This window comes from Canis lupus, chromosome 8 (genome assembly GCF_003254725.2).
Source record: "Canis lupus dingo isolate Sandy chromosome 8, ASM325472v2, whole genome shotgun sequence".
Taxonomy (NCBI): Eukaryota; Metazoa; Chordata; class Mammalia; order Carnivora; family Canidae; genus Canis; species Canis lupus.
The window spans coordinates 68,362,319-68,378,199 of record NC_064250.1 but is presented as its reverse complement, the minus strand read 5'-3'; the positions used below and the strand labels follow the sequence as shown (position 1 = coordinate 68,378,199).

The following is a 15,881-nucleotide window of genomic DNA, read 5'->3' as shown; positions in this document are numbered from 1 at the left end:
GCCAGCCTGCTGCTCCTCCGTGATGTTCAGCGCCGAACCACGTCCGCCAGCGCCGACTTGAGCAGCTGGATGTCATCTTCCTGCATCTGGACGCGCTGCTCCAGGAGGCAATGCGGTCGGTCACCTCCATGCTCTGGCAGCGAGCGCTGTCATCTAAACCAAGGAGAGGAACCAGTGACTCTTCTGTGCTCCCCAGAAATCAGACCGACACCCATGCACGAGCACATTGCTAAAAACATAACAAGATTTAAAAAAATTTTTTTTTCATAACGATTTATAAACGGAAGGCGACTGCTCTTACGCAGAAACCATGGGGCAGCTTTTTACTACCTAGAACTGCTCCGCCTCATTCTGCTACCGTCTTTTCATTCTGTTTGTGCTTTTCATTTCTTTTTAGCTGTGGTTTTATTTGCCATTATACTATTCCAGATACAGGGCAACATAGTTTCTTGCTCATGCGTCAGAGACCTCAAAGCTGGGGTGGGGTGGGGTGCACCCACTTCAATTCTCCTGCATAGCAGAAATCCACTGCGTGGCCTTCTAGCTTTTGTGCCACAGATGCTAGCTGATGGGATGGTCAGATAATCACAGGCCTACACTATCTCCTGAAACCAGTATTACACACTATAAGGTTAACTACCTGGAATTTAAATAAAAACTCAAAATAAAAAGCTTTCTACGTGATTTCACTGTGGAGTTAAAGTTAAAACTACTGGCTTAATGTATCATCTTTCTCAGGTAAAATAGCTTTAAACGCAGCAGTTATCAAAGCTTTTTGGTCTCAGGACTCCTTTACATCACAACAATTACTGAGGACCACAAATAGCCTTTGTTTGTGTAAATTATGTCCATCGATATCTTCCGTATTGAAAATTAAAACAGGCATTTTATAAATATTTAATCATGACTTATTCAAAAATAACGAAAACTACATGTTAACACATTTTGTTTTTAAAAACAAAAAATTTTAAAAGAAAATACTGAATATTCAAAATTTTTCTTTAATGTATGACATATTAGAAAATAACTGGAATTGTTTATGCATTCAATCTGCTGTGATATGTTATTTTTGTTGAAATATATGAAGAAAATTTGGTCTCATGCTGGCATATAGTAGGAACGGAGGAAATATTTTAATAGCCTCTTCAGATAATTATGAAAATCTTCCTTGTTAGTCAAAATATGATAGATTGCAATGTTATAAAAGCTGTAATGAGGACCATAAGACCATATAAATAATTGACACTTCATTAAAAAAAAAAAAACACAACAAGACTTACACTATCTAACAGTCATGCCTGCTAAGGTCTGGCTACTCTGACAAGCAACACAAGTGGTCAAATCTGTTTGGTGACTATTCCTTACAGCCACGGCAATCCTAATCTCTCATATAGAATTGCTAGTCACCAATTCCTTATCAAGCCCTCCAGGGTCCCACAGTCTTCTTGCCTCTGAAACTCATTTCACATCATTCCTCCTTTCACTCTCAGTGCTTCAGCATACTGACCTCTTTCCAATGCCCTGAGAGTTTTGGTATCTGCTGTTGCCTTTACTTAAAACATTTCTTTTTCTTTCTCTCTATTCTTTTCTTCCTCTCTTTTCTTTTCTTCTTTTTTGAGAGAGGCAGGTGAGGGGCATAGGAAGGGAGAGAGAGAGAGAATCTTAAGCAGGTTCTACACTCAGCATGGAGCCCAATGCAGGGGCTCAGTCCCACGACCCTGACATCATGATCTGAGCTGAATTCAGCAGTCAGATGCTCAACTGACTGAGCCACCCATCCACTTGAAATACTTCTCAACAAACTTTTTGCATGATCAAATTCTTCTGTTCTTTTAGTGTCAACTCAAACTGAGCTCTTCAGAGAAACTTCCTTAACCTTACGTAGGGTTGGTACTAGGATCACCTCAACTTTATTTATTTCTTCCATGGCATTACTGTGCTCCAATGCTCTTACTCCCAGCTATTGAGCATCATGGATTGCTTCTGCTTCCACATATGACAGACCCCTTTTGAGACTGTACCACCCTCCCTGTCCTGCCCGTAGAAGGCAATTTTAAGCCTGGAAATTATACCAGAAAACAACTACTTGAAGGTACTGCAGCAGAAACGCAGGTTATAGACTCTGGTGGGAATATACACTCACTTGGAAAAACAGACAAGTAAATCCCTTTTGCATGGCTTTTAGTCAGACCTAAGTGGTACACAGTGGGGGTGAGGGTGCATCGGGAAACCCTGTTGCCATTTTTGTCCTCAGAAACCAGGAAGTGAAGTCCAAAAACTGTGAACACTAGAAAGTGGGGAAATCACAGGAGGGACGACACCAGAGAGAAGTCCCAAATTCTGCCTACTTCAGCCCTGCCTGACCTGGCAATCACACTCATGGAACAGGCTCAAGTATCTCAGCTAACAGCAGAAGATTGAAACTCGATTAGAGGCCCAAGAAGTAGTTTGCAGTTCAAGTCCAGCCAAGGAAAGTAGCCACTACATGAAGGAAAGGATACTTCTCAGAGGAAAGTAATAGAATACAAAATCCCCACAACTTACATCGTAATGTCCAGGATATAATCCAAAACTGCTAACATGCTAAGAATCAAGAAATGGAACATAGTCTCAAGAGAAAAGAAATACATTGAGTCCAACTCCAAAATGAACAAAATTTGAACTAACAAAGAAAATGAGATATTTCCAATGAATGAATATTTCAACAGAGAAGTGGGAAGTATTGGCAGAGAGAGAGAAACAATAAAAAATGAACCAAGTGGAAGTTCAAGAACTGAAAAATACAATTTCTGAAGTTACAGGTTCACTGACTGGATACAGCTGCATGGCCGTGTTGGAGAAAAGACAGGAAAGCTGAGCATTGAGCAGAGAAAGTGTCCAGGGTGAAAAACACAGAGAAAATAACTGAGAAAAAAAAATTACAAGTCTCTTGGGGATTTCTTAGAGGCTCTCAAACACTCCAGCATATATTACATTGAAATATAAAAAGAAGGAGAACAAGGCAGCAAAAAATATCTGAACTATAAAGGCCCCAAATACCTTAATGTGATGAAGGTAGAAATGTAAAACAACATAAATGCTTAATAAACACCAAACAAAATAAACACAAAAACATCTCAAGGTATTTCACAATTAAACTGTTGAAAATCAGATTAAGGATACATATTGAAAACAGCAAAGAACAAACTGGTCTTGGGGAAGGACCCTGCAAGGTGGAAGATAGTGGAGCATCTGTAAAGTACTGAATGAAAACAATTTCAATCCAGAATTCTATATCCAGCAAATAGACCCTCTGGCAGTGAAGGCAAAGAAAAAAATAAAAATGAAAAAAGATAAATGTAACTGAAATAATTCAGCTGAAGCTCTACATTACAAGAAGTACCAAAGAAGTTCTTCAGGATAAAGGGAAATTATATAAGATGGAAACTCAGAGGGGATCCCTGGGTGGCTCAGAGGTTTAGCACCTGCCTTTGGCCCGGGGCGTGATCCTGGGGTCCCAGGATCAAGTCCCATCGGCTCCCACATGGAGACTCCTTCTCCTCTGCCTGTGTCTGTGCCTCTCTCTCTGTGTGTGTCTATCATGAATAAATAAATAAGTAATCTTAAAAAAAAAAAAAAAAAAAAGAAACTCAGACACTCAGGAAAGAAGAAAGAGGCAGCAATAATACCCTGAATGTTTTAAGACTTTTTTCCCTTTACATTTTCCTGTTAATATTCTTATAAGCTTTAAACTGTTGATGATGAAAATTATAACACTGTCTGATGGGATTCATAAGGCATGTACAGGTAATACATACAACTATCATAACATAAAGATGGGGAAGATATGGATCTATGAGGTTTTAATATTTTATTAAGATTTTAATATTATACATTATTAACTGTAAAGGACCTGTGAAAAGTTCAAGATGTATATTGTAATCCCTAAGGAGCTACTAGAGAATAATGCAAATAAGTATAGCTAAAAAAAAAAAAAAAAGAAATATTAAATTGAAATTCTATATTCAAATAATCCAAAGGAGGAAAAGAAGGAGAAAGGAACAGAAAGCAAACAAATAGAAAAAAAATTTAAATGATAAACTCAAACCTAACACAGCAATAATTACATTAAATGTTACATTAAAGCAATAATTGCATTAAACACACAATTAAGGGGTGGCTGGGTGGCTCAGTTGGTTGAGTCTAACTCTTGATTTCAGCTCAGGTTGTGCTTTCAGGGTCCTGGGATTGAGCCCAGTGTCAGACTCCAGGCTCAGTAAGGAGTCTGCTTGAGATTCTCTCTCTCCCTCTCCCTCTGCCCTTCCCCCCCAGACTCCTACAGTCATTCTCTCTCTAAAAATAAATCTTTAAAACAACAACACATCGGGATCCCTGGGTGGCGCAGCGGTTTGGCGCCTGCCTTTGGCCCAGGCGCGATCCTGGAGACCCGGGATCGAATCCCACGTCAGGCTCCCGGTGCATGGAGCCTGCCTCTCCCTCTGCCTGTGTCTCTGCGCCTCTCTCTCTCTCTCTCTCTGTGTAACTATCATAAATAAATAAAAAAATTAAAAAAAAAAACAAAAAAACAACAACACATCAATTAAAAGTCCAAGAATGTCAGGGGGAAAAAAGCAAGGCCCAACTATCTGCTGTCTACAAAATACACACTTTAAATACAAAGACATAGGTTGAAAGTAAATGAATGCAGAAAAAGACATAGCATGCAAACAGTAAGCATAAGAAGGCTAGAGTGCCAATATTAATAATAAGATATCATAGATATCAAATAAAATGTACTACCACAGATAAAGAGGACCATTTCATAGTGAAAAAAGGATCAATTTATCAGAAAGACAAGACAATCATAATAATAGAGGTTTAAAACATATGAAGCAAAAGTAGAATTAAAATGGGAAGTAGACAATTCCACAATTATTCCTGAAGATTTTATCATTCCTATCTCAGCTAATGATAGGACAATTAATTAAGAAATCAGTAAAGAAACAAAGTTTGAACAGCATTACAAGCCACTTTGACTTCCTGGATATGTATAGACAGCTACACTCAACAATGGCAGTCACATGGTACATTTACCGGGATACTCATGTTCTGGACCAAAAAACAGACCTGAATAAAGTTAAAGTCTAAAAGAGTATGCTGTTTTAGGACAGTGGCATTAAATTAGACATCAAAAATAACAAGAGAACTATGAAACTTCTAGTACTTATAAATTAAATAACATGCTTCTTTTTTCTTTAAAGGTTTTATTCATTCATTTATTTGAGAAAGAGCAAGTGTCAGTGGGGGAGGAGGAGAGGGAGAGGGACAAGCAGACTCTGTGAGGAGTATAGAGCCTGACACAGGACTCTATCGCATGACCCTGAGATCATGACCTGAGTAGAAACCAAGAGTCAGATGCCCAAGTGACTAAGCTACCTGGGAGCCCCAACAACACTCTTACATAATCATTAAGTTAAAGACCACATCACAGAAGAAATTAGAAAATATTTTTAACTGAATGACAGTGAAGATATATCAAAAGTGTGGGTTGCAGCAAAGGGGGTCTTTGAGTAAAATTAATAGCTTTAAAATCTCTTTATTAGGAAGGGAAAGAATTCTCAAATCAATGATTCTCAGCTTTCACATTAATTGACTAGAAAAAGATGAGCAAATTAAACCAAAATCAAGTAGAAAGAAGGGAAATAACAAAAAGATGAAACCAATGGGCTAAATATACACAAACAATGAAGAGAATGAATGAAATCAGAAGCTGGCTCTCTGAAAACATCAATAAAACGTAAACTTCATGACAGCAGACATTTTTCTGCTAGTCTACTGCTCTACATCCGTCCCACTATGTAACACCTACTAGGAACTCAATAAATATTTGGTAAATGAATAATAGTTGGGTAAATGTGTATCTCTTATGAAGCATGCATCAAAGATGACTGGTTTAATGCAGTTATCACCCTTCAAAAGCTCTCTGTATAGTAGAGAAGACACATGTCCACAAAATTTTAAGACAATTTGATAATGTTATGTAATTAAGGAATATATAAAGTGATAAGTGAGCATAAAATCATCTATGTGGAAAGCAAGAAGAATGGCATTCAGGCAATGGAAACACTTGAAACAAAAACATGGAAACAGGGAAGCATAAGGAATACTCAGATAATCACAGCCTTCGACACTGAAATCTACCATTTTGTAATTTCCGCTTCCTGGATATAAATCTGCCATGCACATAAATTCAGGTTCTATCACCATTCTAGGTAACATACACACAGATATCGTTTGAGTGTGTCTATGGCATTTCTGAGAGAACACCCAACAACCAAGAGAACTCATCAAGCATTCACGTACATGTAAAAGTGCTAAGATCTTATGAAGAAAAAACTGCATAACTCCTTTATAAAATATATCACAGACCTATCTCTCTAAAGAAATCAAACTTGAGGTACAAATTTGCAAATGACCTTTTCACACACTCCTCGCCTTCTAAGAACTACAAACTTCAACCTCTATGCTCCAAATAGAGGATTCATACTGTTTCGGTCGGGAATACTGGTGATTATGTCTTTCTGTCTCTGCCTATGGATAGAGACATATAAACAGCTTTTAAAATCCAACAGTGAGAAGACAAACAACCCAAGTTAAAATAGGCAAAAGGGACGGGGATCCCTGGGTGGCTCAGCAGTTTAGCGCCTGCCTTCGGCCCAGGGCATGGTTCTGGAGTGCCGGGATCAAGTCCCATGTTGGGCTCCCTGCATGGAGCCTGCTTCTCCCTCAGCCTGTATCTCTGCCTCTCTCAATCTGGCTCTCATGAATAAAAAAAAAAAATAGGCAAAAGAGGGCACCTGGGTGGCTCAGTGGTTGAGCATCTGCCTTCAGCTCAGGTCATGATCTTGGGGTCCTGGATCGAGTCCCACATGGGCTCCCAGTAGGGAGCCTGCTTCTCCTTCTGCCTGTGTCTCTGCCTCTCTATCTCTCATGAATTAAAAAAAATAGACAAAGCAGTTGAACAGATACTTTACCAAATGGCAAACAGGTACATGAAAGTGATGTTCAGTGTCCCTGGCCATTAGAGAAATGCAAATTCAAACCACAATGAGATACCACCTACACAGCTACTAGAATGGATAAAATACAAAAATACCAACAAAACAAGATGCAGCCAGAATAGAGGGCATGTGAAACTCTCTTACATTGCTGGTAGGCACAGAAGATGATACGCTCACTCTGCAAGGCAGTTTTGCTGTTTCTTATACACATAGCTTATGACCTAGCAATCCCCAAATGCTTCCTAGAGAAATGACACCTACATTAATAGAAAGCTTGTACACCAAAGTTGAGAGCAGCTCTATTCATATTTGGTAAAAACTGGAAACAACTCAAATGTCCTTTGACTGATGAATGGATAAGCTGTGATAATCCACAGAATAATAAAAAGGAAAGAACTATTGATATAGTGGTTTGGGTGAATCTTCAGGTTCTATCCTGAGTGCAGGAAGCCAGGCTCCGAAGGTTACACACTGGCTCATTCCACTTAGGTGACAGTCTCCAAAAGACAAAACTAGTGAAGGAGCACAGATCAGGGCTGGCCAAGGGTTGGGATGAGGGCACAGCACTAGGAAGTTCTGGGGAAAATGGAAACGTTCTGTATCCTGACAATGGTAGCAATTACTCAAATCTACACTGTATCAAAATACATAGAATTGTCTCCAAAAAGCAGATTTGTTGGACTTTAACATAAAAATAAAATAACTTTTTTGAGAGTCCAAGGGAGATAAGGTCTGCCCATTGGCTTTGCTGTTACTTGGCTTGTTAAGGTTGGTTGCTATTATACCTTGAGATCTCAGCAAAGAGATAATTCAAGTTGAATACTTGTTGCTCACTGGAAAGAGCTGTGTAGCAGCTGTCGCATGGGTGGGGGGCGGGGGGCACTAGTCCATGGCAGACCTAACTGGGAAGGTCTCCAGCCTCAGGAAGAAGTCAGAGAAAGATCTATCAATATCAATTGAGAAAAGCCATCCTAGAGCTAAGTTAGTGTTGGAGAGTACTTGTGGAAGAGGGGTATACTCTAGTCACCAAGAGTGTGGACCCTGGACAGTCAGGTCACCTGGGCTCAAATCTCAGCCCTGCTACTTATGAGCTGTGTGACCTAGGGCAAATTATTTCATTTCCATGCGCCTCAGCTTCCCCATTTGTAAGACAGGGACAAGAACAGTTATCTATCTCAGCAAGTTACACTATTCAAATAGTTAACATACGTAGAGCATTTAGGATATATTTTTGCATATAGTAAATGCTTTATAAATGCAAGCTACCATCAGGCTGCTGTTGTTGTTAGTGTTAGTTATTATTACTGATAAAAATCACCAAAGTTGAGTTTAACATTTCCTTCAAAATTCCTATGTGCTATCTGACCATTGTTATGCAAATAGCACTGGAAAATTAATTAGAAATTAGCGTTTGGTTAATAGTATGTGTTTTCTAAGTCAGAAAATAATCTGGCATATAGAATCATGCATTTATAGAATGTGGGGGTTGTCTGAGTAGATAGCAGCTGTGAGAGATGGCGCACACTAGCTGTGGGGACGAGCACTGAAAAGGCGTAAGTTGGCTGGTGTCACACCACCTTGCATGGTCAAGCTGATATTATATATATAACAGCATACCAAGTAAGGCAATGCAGGCCTGCTCCGTGTTCTAAAAATTTACAATGCAAACTAGCATCACTATGGCCTCAGTTTGTTCTATAGATGCCTTTCATAAAAGTGCATAAATTAGACTCTATTTTAATTATACTGCCAAATTCATATTAAAAATCCTATTTTAATATTTTAAAAAGAAAAATCCCCAAAACCCAAAGCAGAAAACCTCAATGTCTCCCTTCAAATGCAAATGATTAAAAACTGAAAAGCCTGGTTTGCTTAAGAGAACCTCTATTTGCAAGTCTTGCTGAAGTTGTCCCTGTGACATATTCCCCGTGCTTTGGAAATCCTGCCAGAACCACTGCCCTGACCTGCAATGGAGTCTTCTACTTCTGCTCCTTGGGTAGTTAGTTACTCTCAAGAACAAACTGGAAGGTGTCTTGGCAACAGTGGTCTCTAGTTCTTAACCTTTCTTTGTACAGTAAAGGCCAGTGTTGTTCAAATGACTTCACAAATTCAAATTCAGCTGGCAAAAAACCTGATTGGCATAATGAAAAACAAGACCCAAACCGCTAATTGACAAAGACCATTTCCAGCTTCTGAACACCTCGCAGGACTCCACCGCACAAGATGGGAGAGTGCATCCAAATTCCATCAAAGAAAACTTTATTCAAAAAAAAAAAAAAAAAAAAAGAAAACTTTATTCAAATGGGAATCCAGCAGGGGTAACACCTCAGAGAGTCATAAATTTTATCTTGTTTTTATTTTTATTTTTTTAAGGATTGTATTTATTCATGAGAGACAGAGAGAGAAAGGCAGAGACACAGGCAGAGGGAGAAGCAGGCTCCATGCAGGGAGCCCAACGTGGGACTCGATCCTGGGACCCCAGGATCACGCCCTGGGCCGAAGGCGGCGCTAAACCGCTGAGCCACCTGGGCTGCCCAAGTTATAAATTTTAAAGTAACGTTTGTTCTTGTAGTTCCAAAATCTACCCACGGATGTCATCAAGACAATGTTAACAACAGAACTGCTTTATCTTTTTTTCAAAGTTTTTGCATTCTTGTCCAACATCATTGCACTTTGTGGAGTTAGGAGGATGTTTGAAAAAGACCATATTCTTTATGTTTTTCACCTCTTGGGTTTTTTGAACTTCTGTATGAACTGGAACTAGTGGCCGGGGCTGTGGCACCTGTTCGTTTCCTTAGGAAGGCATGTGGATCTGTTTACACATGACAGGTAGAGAGTCCCTTTATCTCAGTATCAGAAAACCGTCCACGCTCAGGCTGCACCAACTGTCGGAATGGGCAAAGGGACAGACAAGATTTAATCTGAGCAGAACCAAACCCACGCTGGTGTGAGGCCTGTACCGCAGATGTCTTAGCTGGCTAACTGCTCTAAAAGACACCCCGCATCCTCAGCCAGCGGCACATCTCCTCGGGGCTACGGATCCCAGCCTCGTGTCACCATTCTGTCAAGGGCCAAACACGGTTCAGAAAACTAGTCCTCAGGGGAGGCTGACAATCAGTGAACCCTGTTTTGGATTGCCTGGACCCCAAGACTTGAGAAAGAGCATTGCTTTGGGGTTCAAACTGGGGCAGGGCTCAATTCCCAGGTGCATCACTTACTAGCTGTGTAGTCCTGGCAAAGGACCTGAGCACTCCGGCTGTAACACCGCCTGTCTTTGGAAGCTCTCACGAGGATAAACGTTGATGTGTATGAACCCTTAACAGGATGATGGCAAATAGATGCTCAACACAATAGTGGTTTAGCATTACTATAGTTCATTGTTGTTAATCTTAGTGTTTGTAAGAGCAAAAAGCAAACACTGACCATCGGTGAAGTCACCATTAACAACAGATATGTGCAATTTTTGCAAGTACTAGGCAGAGCTTGGTCCATGAGAGAGACCTGCTCTAGAGTGAAAGGGGCCATTTCCGCCTCTGGAGCACCTCCGGTCAAGCTGAGGAAATAGGACATTGAACCTTCAGGTGAGGGAGAGTCCCGTATGTGCCCTCCCATGACAGCACACGATTAGCGGCCAGCGGATGGACCCAGCGTTACATCCACAGCCCTGTCTCTGGCTTGACTCTCATGAGAACTAGTCTAATGCCAGCTTCTGAGTTACAGGAGAGGTCACAGGTCCAGGTAGGCCCTATGTCACTCCTAGCCCCAGAGGCAGAAAGATGACCCAGTGGCTCTGCCTTTACCCTAGATCTTCATGAAGCCATTTGGGTGGATGTGACTTTTGGGTTTAATTACCATTTTACAGTCAAAAGTGGCACAGAAAGATCAAGTAATTTGTCTGTTTTATTCTATTTAAGAGGCGAAGGAAGTGCACTTTGTCCCCTGTTGATAGGATCGTCTCATTATGTAGAGAGAGAAACAGACTCTTGACTCTGAAATGTTGTTGGTGTTTGAGTAACGCTCTTGGAGGTCAAAGGGGGACTATTATACTTTTCAAGGTTAATTTAGAATCTGTCCCCTTTATCTTGAGATGTTCTCTCTTTTCTTTAATCATTTAAAACAGTAAGGATAGCACCAAAGCAATAACACCTGCCCTTCCTTCTCCACCTGCTACTGTCAGATGCTCTACCTTATGTGGTTCATCTCCAGTCCCTGCAACACTCTCCCACTTAGATGTCATCCCCATACCATAGATAAGGTTGGAGAAGTTAGGTTTCTAAATCTTCTGAAGATAAAAAAAGCAGCATGCCAAGGCTAGCTGGGAAACATCTACTCTTTGCCCCATATTATGCTGTCCCTCCAAATGACAAGCATTAATTCCAGTGGGACTTGCGTGGTACTAAGTAAAATATATAGAGAATTTTTGTATTGTTTTGCCTTTCCTAAAATATTAGACAAATACTATTTTAAAAACACCTCATTACCAGGTTTTAGCACTTCAGATCATGTAAGCGGTAAGGAATAGCAATCTTTCACTCAATAATTTGCAGGCAGACATCTCCTATAAAAGCTGGCTCTCCATTTTACGTTATACTGATCATCACACTCTGAACCATTCCAGAGCATCCAATCACAAAAGCAATGTAGACACGGTCAGTATACGAAGCCACATACCCTCTATCATTTTCAGGTGGTCTGGATTCCAGCTCTGCTGTCAGATTGGCAGCCCTGTTCTCCACTCCTGGCTGACGGGCACCAGCTTTATTTCTGTTCTCAGACTCCCAGTTCTCCTGTGATCGCCTGGGTCCGTCAGGCACTCCAAGTCTTGCTCATCTCTGGGCTGGACCTGCCACCTAAGCTCTGACTCTGAATTCATCACTTCCCAGGAAACTACAAGAACTGACCCTCTCTGTCAGTAGACCTGTCTCAATGGTTGCTCAGTAGACCTGTCTCGATGGATGCTGAGGCTAACATTCGTATACTTGACTGAAAGAACTCTACAGCAGTCCTTGATATAAAAATGCAGCCGCTGCCTATTGATCAAAGCAACTTCAGCAGGGCTCCTGCAATCTGGAAAGTAATGGCATAAAGGTCTCTCATGAGCTGTAGGTTGTGAAAGAGTGGTGCTGGAGACCAGAAGGATACACACAAGGCCACCCTAAGAAGCACCATGCAGCAAGGTTGGAATTTCAGTGACACGGAGCTTAAAGCTAACAGACTTTCCATCCTGTTCAATAAATGTTCCTGAGTGTCGTTCTGGGCCAGACCTAGTGCCGGGCAACCCAATGAACACGGTGACCTCCCCAACCGGAGCCCGCTCAGTCTAGCAGAGGAGACTGGCCCACAGATAACCATCACAGAGATCTAGGAACACAGATGAGAGAGCAATTAACCGGTCCTCACTCCGCCCCAGGCCCAAACTTGGCAAAAAGCCCAGCTAGAGACGTAACGTGAGGACCTGACACACCTGCATCAACGCACAGGTGAAGGGGGAAGAGCAGGATTTCAGGTGAGCTGCTGGGTTTCAACCAATGAATAATGAATGAAGCAGAGAGGATGAATAAGAACAATCACAGAAAGAACAGCCTCGAAATTCTCTAGGTGAGCATTTAGAAAATGGGTTAATTATCTTGAAATATACTCTAATTTCATTTTGCCTAACCGGAGTTATCAAGCCAACAAAGGCTTTCCATGGAGCCCTAAGATTCCTTGAAATCTCTGAAATGATTAATACTACACACACATATGCCCCTCTACACACACACATGCACTCATGTGCACATACATCACAATGAGAACACACACACACATGCCCCTCTATGCACACACATGCACTCATATGCACATACGTCACAATGAGAACACACACACACGCCCCTCTACACACACACGAACTCATATGCACATACATCACAATGAGCCCAAATGCATACACACACATACACGTCCCTCCACATACATGCACACATGCACTCATATGTACATACACCACAATGAGCCACAAGAACATACACACTCACCTACTGGCACTCCCTCCACATGCATGCACACACACGTGCCCCTCCACAGGCACACATCCATTCATATGCACATATACCACAATGAGCCCCCCCACATACACACCCACATACTGGTGCTCCCTCCACATGCATGCACATACATGTTCCCCCCAATACACATGCACACTTACACATGCACACACATACACCCCTCTATCTTTGCAAAAGCAACTTTGTTTCTTGTTTCTGTCAGAAACTAAAAGACTTAGAGACTTTAAGGTTAATTTGTTTTCTCTACTTTACAATTTTAAAGCAAACAAGAGATTCTGGAGTTGAACAGGAAAGAAAGTCCCAGTAACATGTGAAGTGAATGCCTTAAAACTTGGCCTTTGCTCCAAAGGTTGGCGGTGTGAGGAACGCCGAGGGCAGGAGGGGCAATTCCCGGGACAGCTGGACGGGGAGAGGAGGGAAAGAGCCCATGCAAGTCACACAGGATTGCCAAACTCAACCTCGAAAGGAAGGATTAAACTATGGAGGTGGGGAAGGGGAGAGAGGACAAAATAATGAGCATAGCGTAGAACCTGAAAGAGGTCTAAAGCTGTCATCTATATGTTATTTTACAAGGAGACTATTGCAATACTCATTTGTCACATCTATGATACAATCTAGATATAATGTGGTCAGGTCCTAAACGGACTTAACAAAAAATATCTAAAAGATAGCTTCAATTCAATAAATTTTTCTTTGATATGATGGTTTCAAAACATTTCAGTAAAAAGAAAAAACTAAAAGCAAATCTTATTATTTTTCTATTAATTTTCATTAGTATAACATTTTCTGTTTAAAGTACTCTATAATTCCATTCCCCATAACACCAGGTGTCTTCTAGACTGGAGAGTTTCCATTTGTTTCAGACAATATTCCCCTACATGGGAGCCCGTCCTTCAATTGTTGGGATGAAAGTCAGAAAAGCAAGGTTTTGGGGTACCTGGGTGGCTCAGTGGTTGAGCTTCTGCCTTTGGCTCAGGTTGTGATCCCAGATCAAGTCCTTCATCAGGCTCCCCGCAGGGAGCCTGCTTCTCCCTCTGCCTATGTCTCTGACTCTCTCTGTGTCTCTCATGAAAAAATAAATAAGATCTTTAAAAAAAAAATGTAAGCAAAAGAGGAGACCATACAACTACCCTGCATACAGCCTGGAGTTTCCCAGAAGTGAGGCAGGAACAGAACCAAGGTGAAGCCTGAACGTCTCCCTAAGTTGGGGATAAAGAGCTGAAGTCCAGAAAAATCCATGAATTCACAAGGCAGAACACTGAAGAGGAAAGAGCCACAAGGAGAGAACACTTTGGAAATCTATGGACAAGACCCTTGAGTCTTCAGCTGGGTTGATCAACACCTACCTGTGAGGAAATTACCCCCCACTGGGGCAAGAACCACCCAAAAAGAATAGAGAGCACAACCCCCTGAACCTACACAGGGCTGTGAATAGTCCCTGTCATCATCAGCTAGGGTGGGAAACCATGTAATCCACAGGTTTACATTGGGTGGAGAACTCAGAGGATTTTGCCCTCAACTTAAATGCTGGTTGTCCCCTAACAAGGCTTAAGAGCAAGGCTCAAAGGGATCAAACTATTTCCAAGTAACTTAAGCCATCCCAGAACAAAGCTTAAAAGTATTTATAGTAATATAAAAATATCTAGCTCCCAAAAGGTAAAATTCATAATGCCTCGTATCCAAGAAAAAAAGATGACCAGGCATTCAAAGAAGCAGGAAAACATGACCCATAATAAGGAAAAGAATCAACCAAGGAAACTAACCCAGAAATGACAGCAATGATAGAATTAGTAGACAAGGAAAATTATACAGTTATTATAACTGTATTATATGTATGAGAGCCAGAAGAAAGATTGAATATGGTTAGATAGAGGCATGGAAGATAAATATATATATTTACATATATTTAAATATATATATTTAAAAGTCCAACTTTTAGGGGCAACTGGATGGCTCAGTTGATTAAGCATCTGACTCTTGATTTTGGCTTAGGTCCTGAGCCCTGCATCGAACTCTACACTCAGCAAGAGTCTACTTGAATATTCTCTCCCTTTGCCTCTTCTCCCACTTTCTCTCTCTCTCTCAAATAAATAAATCTTTTAAAAATGAAGATAAAAAGTCAAACTTCTAGAGATGAAAACTACAATCTACTAGATGAGATTAACTGAAAAAATTAGTAAGTATGAAGAAATAGCAATAGAAACTATCCAAAATGAAAAACAGAGAAAACAGATTGGAATGAGGTTCGGAGAGAGGGAGAGAGAGAATACGGGAATACACACCAGGAAGTTTGTAAGACAACTTCACATGTCCTGATATGTCTGTAACTCAGGTCCCCAAAGAAAGGGAGGAGAGGAGGGAACAAAAAAATAATCAGAGAAATAATAACTAAAATTTTTCCAAATGTAATGAAAATGATAAACCCACAGATTAATACACTCAATAAACCCCAAGCACCAAAAACATGAGCCAAAATCAAATTGCTGAAGACCAGTGATAAAGAGAAAATCTAGCAAACTAGGAATACTTGATAAAGACACACTTAATGGTAAGAAACTGGATGTTTTTCTCCCTCTGAGTAGGAACAAGGCAAGGACATCCCTCTTACCACTCCTATTAGACATCACACTGAAAATCCTAGTGACTGCAAGAGGACAAGAAAAGGAAGTAAAAGGTATACAAATTGGGAAAGAAGACATGAAACTGTCTGCAGATGACATGATAGTCCATGTAGAAAACTCCAAAGAATCAACAAAAACTCCTAGACCTAGTAAGTGATTATAACAAGGCTGCA

The 15,881-nt window shown here is 40.8% G+C and overlaps 1 protein-coding gene across 4 annotated transcripts in view; it reads right to left on the bottom strand.

Annotated features, from left to right (window-relative positions):
- The window catches only part of EML1 (EMAP like 1), a 212,469-nt gene that overhangs the window by 96,842 nt on the left and 99,746 nt on the right, over window positions 1-15,881 (bottom strand). The window lies entirely within an intron of this gene.